General features: G+C 38.0%; 1 protein-coding gene across 2 annotated transcripts in view; it reads left to right on the top strand.

The window, feature by feature from the left end:
* LOC115223328 (major facilitator superfamily domain-containing protein 10) overlaps nt 1–13,943 on the top strand; it is a 71,736-nt gene that overhangs the window by 5,534 nt on the left and 52,259 nt on the right. The window contains exon 1 of one of the 2 annotated variants that reach the window (XM_036512197.1): nt 9,829–10,036. The exons of the other annotated variant lie outside the window; for it this stretch is intronic. The gene's annotated coding sequence lies outside the window, so the exon portion shown is untranslated. Of the gene's footprint in view, nt 1–9,828; nt 10,037–13,943 lie in introns of those variants that run through there. 2 annotated transcript variants of the gene reach the window in all.

The raw sequence follows: 13,943 nt of genomic DNA, 5'->3' as shown, positions 1-13,943 counted from the left end.
TCTTTACTACCCACAAGGGGCTAAACACAGAGAGGACAAACAAGGACAGACAAACAGATTAAGTCGATTATATCGACCCCAGTGCGTAACTGGTACTTATTTAATCGACCCTGAAAGGACGAAAGGCAAAGTCGACCTCGGCGGAATTTGAACTCAGAACGTAACGCCAGACGAAATACCTATTTCTTTACTACCCACAAGGGGCTAAACACAGAGGGGACAAACAAGGACAGACATAGGTATTAAGTCGATTACATCGACCCCAGTGCGTAACTGGTACTTAATTTATCGACCCCGAAAGGATAAAAGGCAAAGTCGACCTCGGCGGAATTTGAACTCACAACGTAGCGGCAGACGAAATGCCCATTTCTTTACTACCTACAAGGGGCTAAACACAGAGAGGACAAACGGATTAAGTCGATTATATCGACTCCGAAAGGATAAAAGGCAAAGTCGACCTCGGCGGAATTTGAACTCACAACGTAACGGCAGACGAAATACCGCAAAGCATTTCGCCCGGCGTGCTAACGTTTCTGCCAATTCGCTGCCTCGCAAATCCTGGAATATTGAGGGTGAATTATGGTCGATGTTGCAATTGGATTCGTGCTAGAATCTTATCTTTATTTTACGAGTATTTGTCTTGTTAATCAAAGTTATTTATCCTTCGATTCATTATATATCAATATCAATCTATTTGTGCTTATATAAATAATTATTAAAAAAAAAAATCTTCGTTTTTATGAGTTGTAAGCAATAATAATAAGCCAGCAAAAAGAACTAATATATACCTCAACCCTTGATTCGAAACCACAATCTTTGGTTTAAGCTCGTAGATGCAAACTAGATATGAGGAATTTCTACGTAACGAACACCCCCCCTCGGGGTTTTATTGTCAATCTATCTGCTATCTGTACATGCAATGCAAATATACAGGTAGTGTTTGACATTAACGTACCAATTTCAATTCTACTAGTAGTGTTTGTTGCGTCGTGGTTTTTATTGTCAATTTAGTTATTTGTACATGCAGATATATAGATACTTTTTGACATTAACGTACCAACTTACCTGTTTCATCGCCACTAACAGCTGTTGTATTGATTGCTTAAATTATTCTTATCCTCGGAAAACCTACCAAAGATCCTCTATGTAGTCGTTCGACAAGTTAGAAATAGCAGCCAAATTTTTGTTTGAAAATTAATATTTCGTTCATATCTTTGAAAATGTGTATTGCATTGTGTTCCAAGTTTGTATAATGCTTGCATGTATAATATATTTTATTCAGTATAAATTTCGTTTGCTTTCTTTCGATATTATCAGAGTAACGGCAATTTTACTAAAAATGTTTAGGGGTGTATATACTTGTGTGAGATACTGTATACACACACACATATACAGGGGTTGGACAAAATAATGGAAACACCTAGATCATAGCATCATAATTTTGAAATATCTATAAAACCCGCCAAAAGCTTGTTTATTTTTATGTTTTTTGGTTTATTATTAGTGTTGCTTAATGTTTTGCTAAAATTGCTGTTTCTATTCAGATATCAGAAAAAGTAATTAAAATTCATTAGAATGATAGATCTATCGGACTTTCAAAGAGGTCAAATTGTTGGTGCTCGTATGGCATGCGCTAGCGTAACGAAAGCAGCGGAGATGTTTGGTGTATCAAAGAAGTACTCTCTCAAAAGTAATGACAGCCTTTGAGAAAGAGGGGAAAAACCTCCTCGTCGAAACAAAACTCCGGATGAAAACCAAAACTTTCAGATAGGGACCGTCGGACTCTTACGCGAACTGTTAGTAAGGATCAGAAAAGTATAGCCCCACCAAATTACTGCAGTGCTTAATGACTACCTCGAGTTTCCACAAAAACTGTTTACCGGGAGATGCACAAATCCGGATTTCACGTGCGGATTGCAATCAGAAAACCACTACTTTCAAAAAGCGAACGTTGCAAAGCATTTAGAGTGGAGTTAAAACCTACAGAATTGGTCCCTAGAGCAGTGGAAGAGTGTTATTTTCTCGGACGAGTCATCCTTTACCTTATTTCCGACCATCGGCTGATAATACGTATGGAGATAGTCAAAAGAAGCATTTGACCCAGACTGCCTTCTTCCAACTGTTAAACACGGAGGAGGGTCTTTGATGATCTGGGGGGCTATATCTTGGAAATCCGCCGGCCCAATGGTTTCCCTTCATGGCAGAATTAATAGCCAAGACTATTTAAGCATTTTATCTGATCAAATCCATCCTATGGTTGCGAAACTGTTTCCGGAAGGAAATGCAATCTTTCGGGATGACAATGCACCAATCCACACAGTTAAAGTTGTTACCGAATAGCACAAGGAGCATTCTAGTGAAGTTGAACATCTTATCTGGCCACCACCACAGTCCACAGATCTCAGTATTATTGGACATTTATGGTGCATTTTAGAAAACCAAGTAAGGAGTCGATATCCTCCACCATCATCACTACAATAACTGGAGACTTTTAGCTGAAGAATGGACAAAAATTATTTGGAAACGATTCAAACTTTGTGCTAGTTCATATCTCGAAGAATTCAAGCTGTAATTATTGGCGGTCCTACCCCATATTAAAATAAATTTGTTTGAAATTTTAAGGTGTTTCCATTTTGTCCAACCCCTGTATAATCTATCTATCTATCTATCTATCTATCTATCTATCTATCTATCTATCTATCTATCTATCTATCTACTCACGCGCATATACATATACGTAGATACGTATACACATACATTCATGCATAAATGTATGCATGTTGAGAAAGCACTCAATACGTACGAGTTTTAAATTTATTTTTACGATGACAGGGTTTGACACTGATGTTGGTACAGGCCTCTTATCGTATTTCGAAGTCACTATACGCATGTATACACACATATATACATATATACACACACACACACCACACACACATATATATATATATATAATATATATATATATATATATATATATATACACACACACAACACACACACACACACATATATATATATATATATATATATAGATATATATATATATATAGATATATATATATATATATCTATATATCTATCTCCGTATGTATATATACACGCTCGCACATGCATACGTGTGTATATGTAAATAATAAAAACTCATGTTTTTCACTAAAATTCTGTTCAACTAAAATATGTCACTCTCTTACACAGTGACTCCACTTGGTGAAATCCGATATTATTTCTATCAAAACCTATTAAATATTTAGTTCTTCGGAAACTCTCCCCGTATATAGGTCTATGAAAATAAATTAGGGTGTTTTTTTTTAAATGTCTATCTATCCGTCTGCCTATCTATCTGGAGTCGATGTAATCGACTTAATCCCTTTGTTTGTCCTTGTTTGTCCCCTCTGTGTTTAGCCCCTTGTGGGTAGTAAAGAAATCTATCTATCTATCTATCTATCTATCTATCTATCTATCTATCTATCTATCTATCTATCTGTCTCTCTATCTCTCTATCTATCTGTCTCTCTATCTCTCTATCTATCTGTCTCTCTATCTATCTATCTGTCTCTCTATCTCTCTATCTATCTGTCTGTCTATCTGTCTGTCTATCTATCTGTCTATCTGTCTGTCTGTCTATCTATCTATCTATCTATCTATCTATCTGTCTGTCTATCTATTTATCTCTCTATCTGTCTCTCTATCTATCTGTCTCTCTATCTCTCTATCTATCTGTCTCTCTATCTGTCTCTCTATCTATCTATCTATATCTATCTATCTCTTTCTTTCTTTTATTAATGAAACCATTTGCTGTACGTCGCGTACAAATGTACTTAATGTACGAAAAATCATCAACAGTCCTTCCCCAAAACTTCAGTAGAATGTAATTAAAGACCAGTGCTGGAGTTTTGTGGGTAGTACGCTACGCTGGGGTGTGGCATTGCCTTAGATTTCAATTCAGAGACTGCTGAGGGTAGCTAGAATGTCTAGTACCACTTTCTCGATTTCAGCTTTTCGGACCTTAGAGTCCTCCCCGCCGCCCAGTATGTAATACCCACTTCTATCACTATTGAAGACGGAATTTTAGTATGGAACATGGCTATTTAAATTTAACCCTTTGCCTCTCCTGTCTATTCGTATTTCTCTGCTGTCCATGCATCATATGTGATACAAATTCACAATTTATTTCCACCACCAGAGTAATTTGAGGCTTATGAAAGGAAGGCTCTATGTTACTGAGATCGTCTGAAACGGGGCCTAAATTAAAAGTCATTAAGCAAGCGTGGACGTTTATGACCAACTTATGAAAATACTTTGAACAGGCAGGAGTGGCTGTGTGGTAAGTAGCTTGCTAACCAGCCACATGGTTCCGGGTTCAGTCCCACTGCGTGGCACCTTGGGCAAGTGTCTTTTACTATAGCCTCGGACCGACCAATGCCTTGTGAGTGGATTAGGTAGACGGAAACTGAAAGAAGCCTGTCGTATATATATGTGTGTATGTATGTGTGTTTGTGTCTGTGTTTGTCTCCCTAGCATTGCTTGACAACCGATGCTGGTGTGTTTATGTCCCCGTTACTTAGCGGTTCGGCAAAAGAGACCGATAAAATAAGTACTGGGCTTACAAAAGAATAAGTCCCGGGGTCGAGTTGCTCGATTAAAGGCGGTGCTCCAGCATGGCCGCAGTCAAATGACTGAAACAAGTAAAAGAGTAAAAGAGTAGGCCAGGGGTTAAATATATTAAACAAGTGATAAATCGAGGCCCTTTCTTTTTTTGTTTTCCTTTAATCGGAACTCAAATAGATAAAACCTATAAAACCTACAAATCTAATTTGTTCCAAGTTTTCCTTTGTTACTACTGTTTGTTTTTTTTTTCTTTTGGCCCAACTTACTCTTCCTCGAAGACTATCTGGTTTTCTTTTGCAATTCCATCCACAACTATTTTGGACCAAAGGAAGGATCTTTTCCTTTAGACGCAGCAAATGATTTCAGCTCAAAAGAGAGCATAGGATTGGTTAAGATTCGAAAAATTAAACTACGTTAAACAAGCGAATTACAAATTTATCAAAAAAGCCAAGTGAAAATAATGTTTTCTTTTGACACATTCTACCGGTATACGAAGTTTTAAAGTGTTTATTTAACTAGAAATTGTGTTGAAATCTGGCTATCAAAAGGAAAAGATCTCAAGAAGGTATATTTCCCTATTTACAGGGAACCTAGTTCCTTACCATACGTCTCCCCACTCCATTTCTTTAAGACGCTAATGTGTGATATTAGGACGATTCGGCTATTATTTTTAGCAGGCCGGGTGATCACGTAGAGATTCTCTCGGGATGTCATTGCAATGTGTTGTGTTGTGTTTATATATTATTGTTAGTGTTGTTTGTTTATTAATGTCATATGTTTGTTGTTAGGTTTTTGTCTCTTGTTGAGGTTTTTCAGTATAAATTACACGGTATAACTACACAATTGTGCCCCACCGATTTTGTTTCTTTATAGCTTTTAGGAAAATGGATATTTTTTACTGAAATCTTCTACAAATACCTTTCAAATGTAGTAAATAGAGATTATTTAGGAATTCAAAGTGAAAAATAAAAAGAGAATTCGTGGGTGCGCGCACGTGCATACTGACGCACATCACATAATTTTCAAACGTCAGTATTCATGTATGCACGCTCAACAAATTTATTTTTCTCTTTTACTTCGCATGAAATTCCAGTATAACCGTAATTTGCAACATCTGAAAGGTATTTGCCTAAAATTTTTCCATTAAAAAAATATCCATTTTTCTAAGTTATGAAAAAAAAAAAAAAGTTGGCGTGGAGGTGGGAAACACATTAAAACAAAGTCTTTTAACAAATTGATTTGCAAACCAGTCGAAGAAATAATTACAACAACCAAATTCCTCGCTGAATGCATCTTTACCGACTTAAAAATTGAAGGACACGTCTGATAATGTTGTTATAGACACGGTTTGATAGAGGCACAATTACAGTTTAGTTCCCCAACGCTATGACTTTTGTCTCCTTGTAACTTTCGTAAGAAATGTACGTTATTTAGATTGAAATTTTGCAGAGAAACATTTTCGAGGATGGAGGTTTCGATTATGTTAAAACTAAAAGAATTTTTTTGTTTTTTCAGAGAAATCTCAATTCATTTTCTCCTCCTGTTGCCGATTTGGTTTCCTCACAAGAAACATGTTTTTGAATGACATTTTACAGAAATGAGTTTTTTCAAGAGTCTTGATAACGAAATGATGTTTCAAATATACAACTCTCTTTACTTGTTTCAGTCATTTGACTGCGGCCATGTTGGAGCAGCGCCTTTAGTCGAGCAAATCGACCCGGGACTTATTCTTTGTATGCCCAGTACTTATTCTATCGGTGTCTTTTGCCGAACCGCTAGGTGACGGGGACGTAAACACACCAGCATCGGTTGTCAAGCAATGCTAGGGGGACAAACACACATACATATATATATATATATATACATATATACGACAGGCTTCTTTCAGTTTCCTTCTACCAAATCCACTCACAAGGTATTGGTCGTCCCAGGGCTATAGCAGAAGACACTTGCCCAAGATGCCACGCAGTGGGACTGAACCCGGAACCATGTGGTTGGTTAGCAAGCTACTTACCACACAGCCACTCCTGCGCCTATATATAAAAATAGTGAAAAAATTTACAGAAATTTATTGACTGCAGAAAAGTCAGGGAGGGGTGCAAATAGGTGACCTGTAATAAAGTCATAGGGAAAAAAGTCACAATTGATTTATGGTGGCCGGTAATAATAAAGTCATTGTAAAAAAAAGTTACAATGCCATCATGTAAATGATGGAATTACAGATATGTGAAAAAAAAATTACGTTTTGTTCATATCTTAAGCAATATTATTAGGTAATCAAAAATATTTCAGTCAATATTTCCATGATTGTCGCTGGAAATTTCGTCTGCATGACTCTAGGAATGTCCTTGGGTGAAATGGTGAGCCACCTGTTGTTCTGGGAGTTGATCTTCCAGTCTTGGCAGAAATTCTTCATGTAGAAGAACCACATCACGTCTGGCTCCTGCAGATGTTTCAACTTGTTGATCAGCATCTTAATGTGGTTGACCCTCTTTTCCTGCTTTGTCTTGGACAGAAATTGTCCATTCTTCATCTTGGGTGAAAAGTAGCAAACATTGTGGCCGATGCCAGCGCCGCCTCCACTGGCTTCCGTGCCGGTGGCACGTAAAATACACTAATCCGACCGTACGACAGGCACCCATGCCAACCCCCTTTGCTTGCGAAGACATGTTGGGGCAATCGAAATCGAATTGAACCAGCCAGGATCCCTGGTCTGGTGGTATGTAAAAAGCACTATCCGACTCGTGGCCGATGCCAGCGCCGCCTCGACTGGCTTCCGTGCCGGTGGCACATAAAATACACCAATCCGACCGTGGCCATTGCCAGCCTCGCCTGGCACCTGTGCAGGTGGCACGTAAAAAGCACCCACTACACTCACGGAGTGGTTGGCGTTAGGAAGGGCATCCAGCTGTAGAAACATTGCCAGATAAGACCGGAGCCTGGTGCTGCCTCCTGGCTTCCCAGATCCCCGGTCGAACCGTCCAACCCATGCTAGCATGGAGAACGGACGTTAAAACGATGATGATGATGATGATGATCCTCATGCACCACCGACCTGATGAGCTTTTCATCCACACCTTTCTCCTGTGCAATGGCATGCATCAATTTACTAGCATTGTTGTTGATGATCTCCTGAATTTCGGCAACAAATTCTCGCATTCTGATTGCGTCACAATGTCAATCATGCTTTTCTTTCCTATCCGCTGTCACCTCATAGTCGAATTTTCCACCATCCTTCTGCTGACGTTCAGGAAGTCTGAAATTTCCTTGTTTTTCCTTCCTGTGCAGATTCCAAAGAGGATTCCATACCTCTTCCACAAATTGGGAGTTTCAAAATTTTCCATAGTCAGTTATTCTGATGCAGAAAAATAAAGCAAAAAAAAAAAAAAAAATGCTGATTGTTTTTAAGAAGACCAACAAAGAAAGCGAAGAAAAATATGCATAAAATTAGCACTTGAAAATTGCAAACGAACACCGTCTGCTTTCTGTACACACATACACACACATGATTGTCTTGTTTCAATTTCCATCTACCAAATCCATTCACATGAGCTTTGGTTGGGTGAGGCTATAGTAGAAGACACTTGCCCAAGGTGCCATGCAATGGGACTGAACCCAGAACCATGTGGTTTGGAAGCAAGCTTCTTACCTCACAATCCTGCACTGATATATATATATATATAATATATATATATATATATATATATATATATTTATTTATTTATTTTATAGAAGGAGCTTCTACAGGACTAGAACTGTTTCATTCAAATGAAATCATCAGGAAGCTTGCTGTCATATGAGCGGGAGAGAGAGCAATAAGAAAATGGAGGGGATCAATAGGTGGTTCATCAACTTTTAGACATTATACTATGTCATTTTATTTATTTATTTATTTACTAAAATGCCAATTACAAGAATATACATACATGTATAACATATTATGCTTTACATATATAATATATTAATATATAAAGATACCAGTAATTATTAAAATATAACATACAGGAATATAAATTGGGAAAATATATCATATACTTTATACGCACTTTTTGAAAGTTGTGGTGCACCTGAACACTGTATACAATAATTTCATTATTATTATTTTTATAAAATATCGTACAGCTGTTTCAGGCAAGAGGTAAAAATACCTCATTCTACCTTTATCCCTCTAGTAGACTGAAGTAATAAGTAGATGAAATTGAGGTACTTGGGTGTTTCTCTAGGCTTCGTCAGAGATTTTATAAAGGACATAAGGTTAAGTTATAAATAAATATAAATATAAAATAAATAAATACACTGAAAGAAGCCCGTCGTATATATGTATATATAAGTTTGTGTGTCTGTGTTTGTCCCCCCAACATCACTTGACAACCGATGCTGGTGTGTTTACGTCCCCGTAACTTAGCGGCTCGACAAAAGGGACCGATAGAATAAGTACTAGGCTTACAAAGAATAAGTCCTGGGGGTCGATTTGCTTGACTAAAGGCGGTGCTCCAGCATGGCCACAGTCAAATGACTGAAACAAGTAAAAGAGTATAAAAGAGTACACACACATTTACATACTTATGCATTTGCATACATATATAAATATACATAAATACTTATATATACACTTAAATGTACATACATATTTACATTTATAAGCATGCACACACATGTACTCTTTTCTTTTACTCTTTTACTTGTTTCAGTCATTTGACTGCGGCCAAGCTGGAGCACCGCCTTTAGTCGAGCAAATCGACCCTGGGACTTATTCTTTGTAAGCCCAGTACTTATTCTATCGGCCTCTTTTTGCCGAACCGCTAAGTGATGGGGACGTAAACACACCAGCATCAGTTGTCAAGCAATGCTAGGGGGACAAATGCACACATACACACACATATATATATACATATATACGACAGGCTTCTTTCAGTTTCCGTCTACCAAATCCACTCACAAGACATTGATCGGCCCGGGGCTATAGCAGAAGACACTTGCCCAAGATGCCACGCAGTGGGACTGAACCCAGAACCATGTGGTTGGTTAGCAAGCTACTTACCACACAGCCACTCCTCTCTCTCTCTCTCTATATATATATATATATATATACACACACAAGGATATCCTATTTGATGCTGATGGAGGAAATTCCCCGTCACATAAAGTGGGGTTTTCCGTTTTCTCATTAATGTTCCCGCTCATTGTCATTATCTTCCTTTGTACTGTTTCACATTTCTAAGACAGTCCTCGTTCTGTTTAATTCCTTATTTCGTCATTCATTGTTAAGAGATTTTATGCTGACACGACATCACACAAGTTTACTAAGTGGTTTTAGTTTACCGCGATTGTAACATCATTGTAATCTAGATATAACACACACTCACACACAAACACACGTGCTGTTCCTTGGTGGTAAGATTAACAGAAAAAGGTACTCTATCTGGTGAGTGATAAATCTTTATATATAAAAGTGAGGTTGTGTGCTGTCTGTCTCCTACGATTTAGATTCCTAACTACTCCCACATTTTGCGGTGCAGTTTAACCAAAACCGGGTATCTTATAGTCGTGATTCATATCGAGCCCTTCTGGGTATTAGCGTGCGTCTACGATGAGTCTACAATTTAAAAAAAAATTTACCATCATTTTTTTCATTTTAATGCATTTTTTTCGCTATTATATAAGGGAAGTAACTCTCTAAAAATGTCTACGATGAGTCAACGATTTTTAAAAAAATTTACCATCATTTTTTTTCCATTTTAATGCATTTTTTTGCTATTTTTTGGCTATAACTCTCTAAAAATGCTTATATAGTTATTTCCCTTACAAACCTGAGCAACGCCGGGCGATACTGCTAGTATTTGATAAACACAATATTGTCCTGTTTTTAGCTTTGTTATGCCATGTGGGCATAGCCAGAAGATTGCATGAAGGCACCAGATGTGTTAAAAAATATGGTCTGAGACGTTTTCATCACATGAAACTATTGGTAGCTCGTAAGAATACTTATTGGTGTTCATTAAATTATATGTGTGAGAGAGGGAGAGTGTGTGTATGTATGTGTGTACATGAGTGTGTGAATGTATGTGTGTGTACATGAATGTGTCTGTGTACGTGAATGTGTGTGTGTTTACATGAATGTGTGTGTGTGTGTACGTAAATGTGTGTGTGTACTTGAATGTGTGTGTGTATGTGAATGTGTGTGTGTGTGTAATATATATATATGTGTGTATATATATATATATATATATTCACACATAAACACGCATATATTTATTTGCAGGATCCTTTAGAATCAAAGAATTTTAATAATGTCTTTAATTTTTTTTTATCATTTCCTTATAATGATTATTCTACATGTGTTTTTTTTTCATTTGTACTTTTATTATCTATGCTGGAACCACATAAAAAGCACTTCCAGTCCACTCTGAGGGGTGGATGGTGTTAGGAAGGGCACCCAGCTGTAAAAACCATGCCAAAACACACTGCCCAGCCAGTTCCTATCAAACCATCCAACCCATGACAGCATGAAAAGCAGATGTTAAATGATAATGATAATGTAATCTATCATCGTTTATTTTCTTGTTTGTGTCTTCGTGGCACGTATGCAAATTTATTGAGCCACTCCATCCATTTTGTCTTGAAATTGGTGCCACCGCCTGGAATCCCTTAATTTCTTATGACTGGGTTATTTTTTTCTTTTATTCTTTTCTTGTTTTAGTCTTTTATTTATTTCAGTCATTTGACTGTAGCCATCCTGGAGCACCACCTTCAGTCAAACAAATTGACCCCAAGACTTATTCTTTCGTAAGCCTAGTACTTAGTCTATTGGTCTCTTTTGCCGAACTGCTAACACGTTTCAACTGATATACCCTCTGACCTTCATCTGCAGGATGCCGATTAAGTATACCAGGCAATACACAAGAAGAGTCCTTTCACCAAGGTTCCATGTAATTTCATATTTACTTGCCACTTGTTGAAACTGCCCCACCGTCAGATTGAACTTAAAACCATGCAGTTGGGAAGCCAACTTCCTAACCACACACCCAAGCTTTTGTCTATGTTAGAGAGGCTTTGATCCTAAATCTATTTAATCTGGGCTGAATTAAGACGACAACTACAGCAATGACACCCAACCATCATCATCATCATCATCGTTTAGCGTCTGTTCTCCATGCTAGCATGGGTTGGACGGTTCGACTGGGGTCTGGAAAGCCAGAAGGCTGCGCCAGGCCCAGTCTGATCTGGCAGTGTTTCTACAGCTGGATGTCCTTCCTAACGCCAACCACTCCGAGAGTGTAGTGGGTGCTTTTTACGCGCCACCTGCACAGGTGCCAGACGAGGCTGGCAAACGGCCATGATCGGATTGGTGCTTTGTATGTGCCACTGGCATGGGGCCAGACTAGGCTGGCAACGGCCACAATCGAATGGTGCATTTTACGTGCCACCGGCACAGAGGCCAGTCGGGGCGGCGCTGGCAACGGCCACGATTGGATGGTTCTCTTTATGATTTGATATTAATTGCAGAGAGGCATTATTTCATTATTTTCTGTTCAAGCATTTAACTATGTCTGTGTTTGTCTATGGCGTCCCTGAGTAAATATTCTGTTTCTTTGTACACAGGTCAAATGTATTGAAATTCTGCAACAAAGAGCTCCTTTGATGTCGTTGGATTAAGACTCTGTTGCAGAAACTCTTGTCATTCGACGCTTTATGTAAAGTTGTATTATGAGGATAGCCAATGTTTATTCTTTGTAAAAAGTTAAAGAGACTTTGTATCAATATTTGTACACACACACAGACTTAAACACACTCACACACACACACCCAAACTTAAACAACAAACACACACACACACACACACACACACACACACACACACACACATGCACACAAACTTAAACATACACACACACACACACACAAATTTAAACCTAAATAAACTTAAACATACACACACACACAAACTTAAAAACATACACACACACACATTCAAACACACACACATACACACACACACAAGCTTAAACACACACACACACACAAATTTAAACACACACATACAAAGTTAAACACACACACACACACAAACTTAAACACACGCATATGCAAACCTAAGCATACACACATGCACACACAAAACTTAAACATAAACGCACACATAGACATGCACTTAAACACATACATGCACACACACACACACACACACACACATCAACACACGTTTGCTTCTGATCCCCCCCACCACAAAAAAAGATAACACCATTTGATCCGTATTTGCTGTAGAAACTGGTGTGTGTATGTGTGTGTGCATGGTAACAAGCACCTCAAAACAAGCTATAGTCTTTATTTACTCTATTTATATTATTATCATCATCATTATCTTTTATTATTATTATTATTATTATTATTATTATTATTATTATTATTATTATTATTATCATCATCATTATTATTATTATTATTGTGTGAAAGAGCAGTTCATGCCATCAAAGTGACACTGGGGTAAAATATATGAAGCCCAATATACCCATCATGACTAACTGTCTGATAAGGGTACACCAGGCACATGAATCACAATCATATGTATGCGACATGGTGATCTCATATCAAGATAAACAGCACATGACCTTGCAGGTGGGGCCCAGTTAGAATTTTCTTCTGGTCGAGTAACCCATCCCACTCGAAAGGTCCCTGAATAAGAGTTGTTTAAGGATGTTGAACGAAACACCCATGTTTCCAGAGGTGAATTATTCAAACCCCAAAGAATCCCTTTCAACACACAGCTATGATGCTCCCCCACTACTTCTGCTCGTGATCAGAGATGCACATATCGTCAGCCACTAAGGGACATGCTCAACTGATTAAGGTCAAACAACTGACAAGCAAATCTGTGGTATTGAGCAGAATATTTGCTGTAGCCCATCTTTTATACCAAGACAAAACAATGTACATGATAACACTTCCAATCAGTTAAGATCAGAAGCCACGAGAGCCACTGCCTGGTACTGCATTATTATTATTATTATTCTTGAGTGAGAGAGCAGAGCATGCCATCAAAGTGACACTGGGGTAAAATATATGAAACCCAGTATACCCATCATGACTACCCGTCTGATAAGGGTACACTAGGCACATGCATCACAATCATATGTACATGACATGGTGATCACATATCAAGATAAACAGCGCATGATCTTGCAGGTAGGGCCCAGTTAGAATTTTTTTCTGGTCTAGTAACCCATCCTGCTCAAAAGGTCCCTGAATAAGGATTGTTTTAAGGATGTACATGTTTCCTGAGGGGAATTATTCAAACCCCAAAGAATCCCTCTCAACACATGGCTATGATGCTC

Source organism: Octopus sinensis, linkage group LG22 (genome assembly GCF_006345805.1).
Source record: "Octopus sinensis linkage group LG22, ASM634580v1, whole genome shotgun sequence".
NCBI lineage: Eukaryota > Metazoa > Mollusca > Cephalopoda > Octopoda > Octopodidae > Octopus > Octopus sinensis.
The sequence above is the reverse complement of the archived record's forward strand: the minus strand, read 5'-3'. Positions and strand labels throughout refer to the sequence as shown.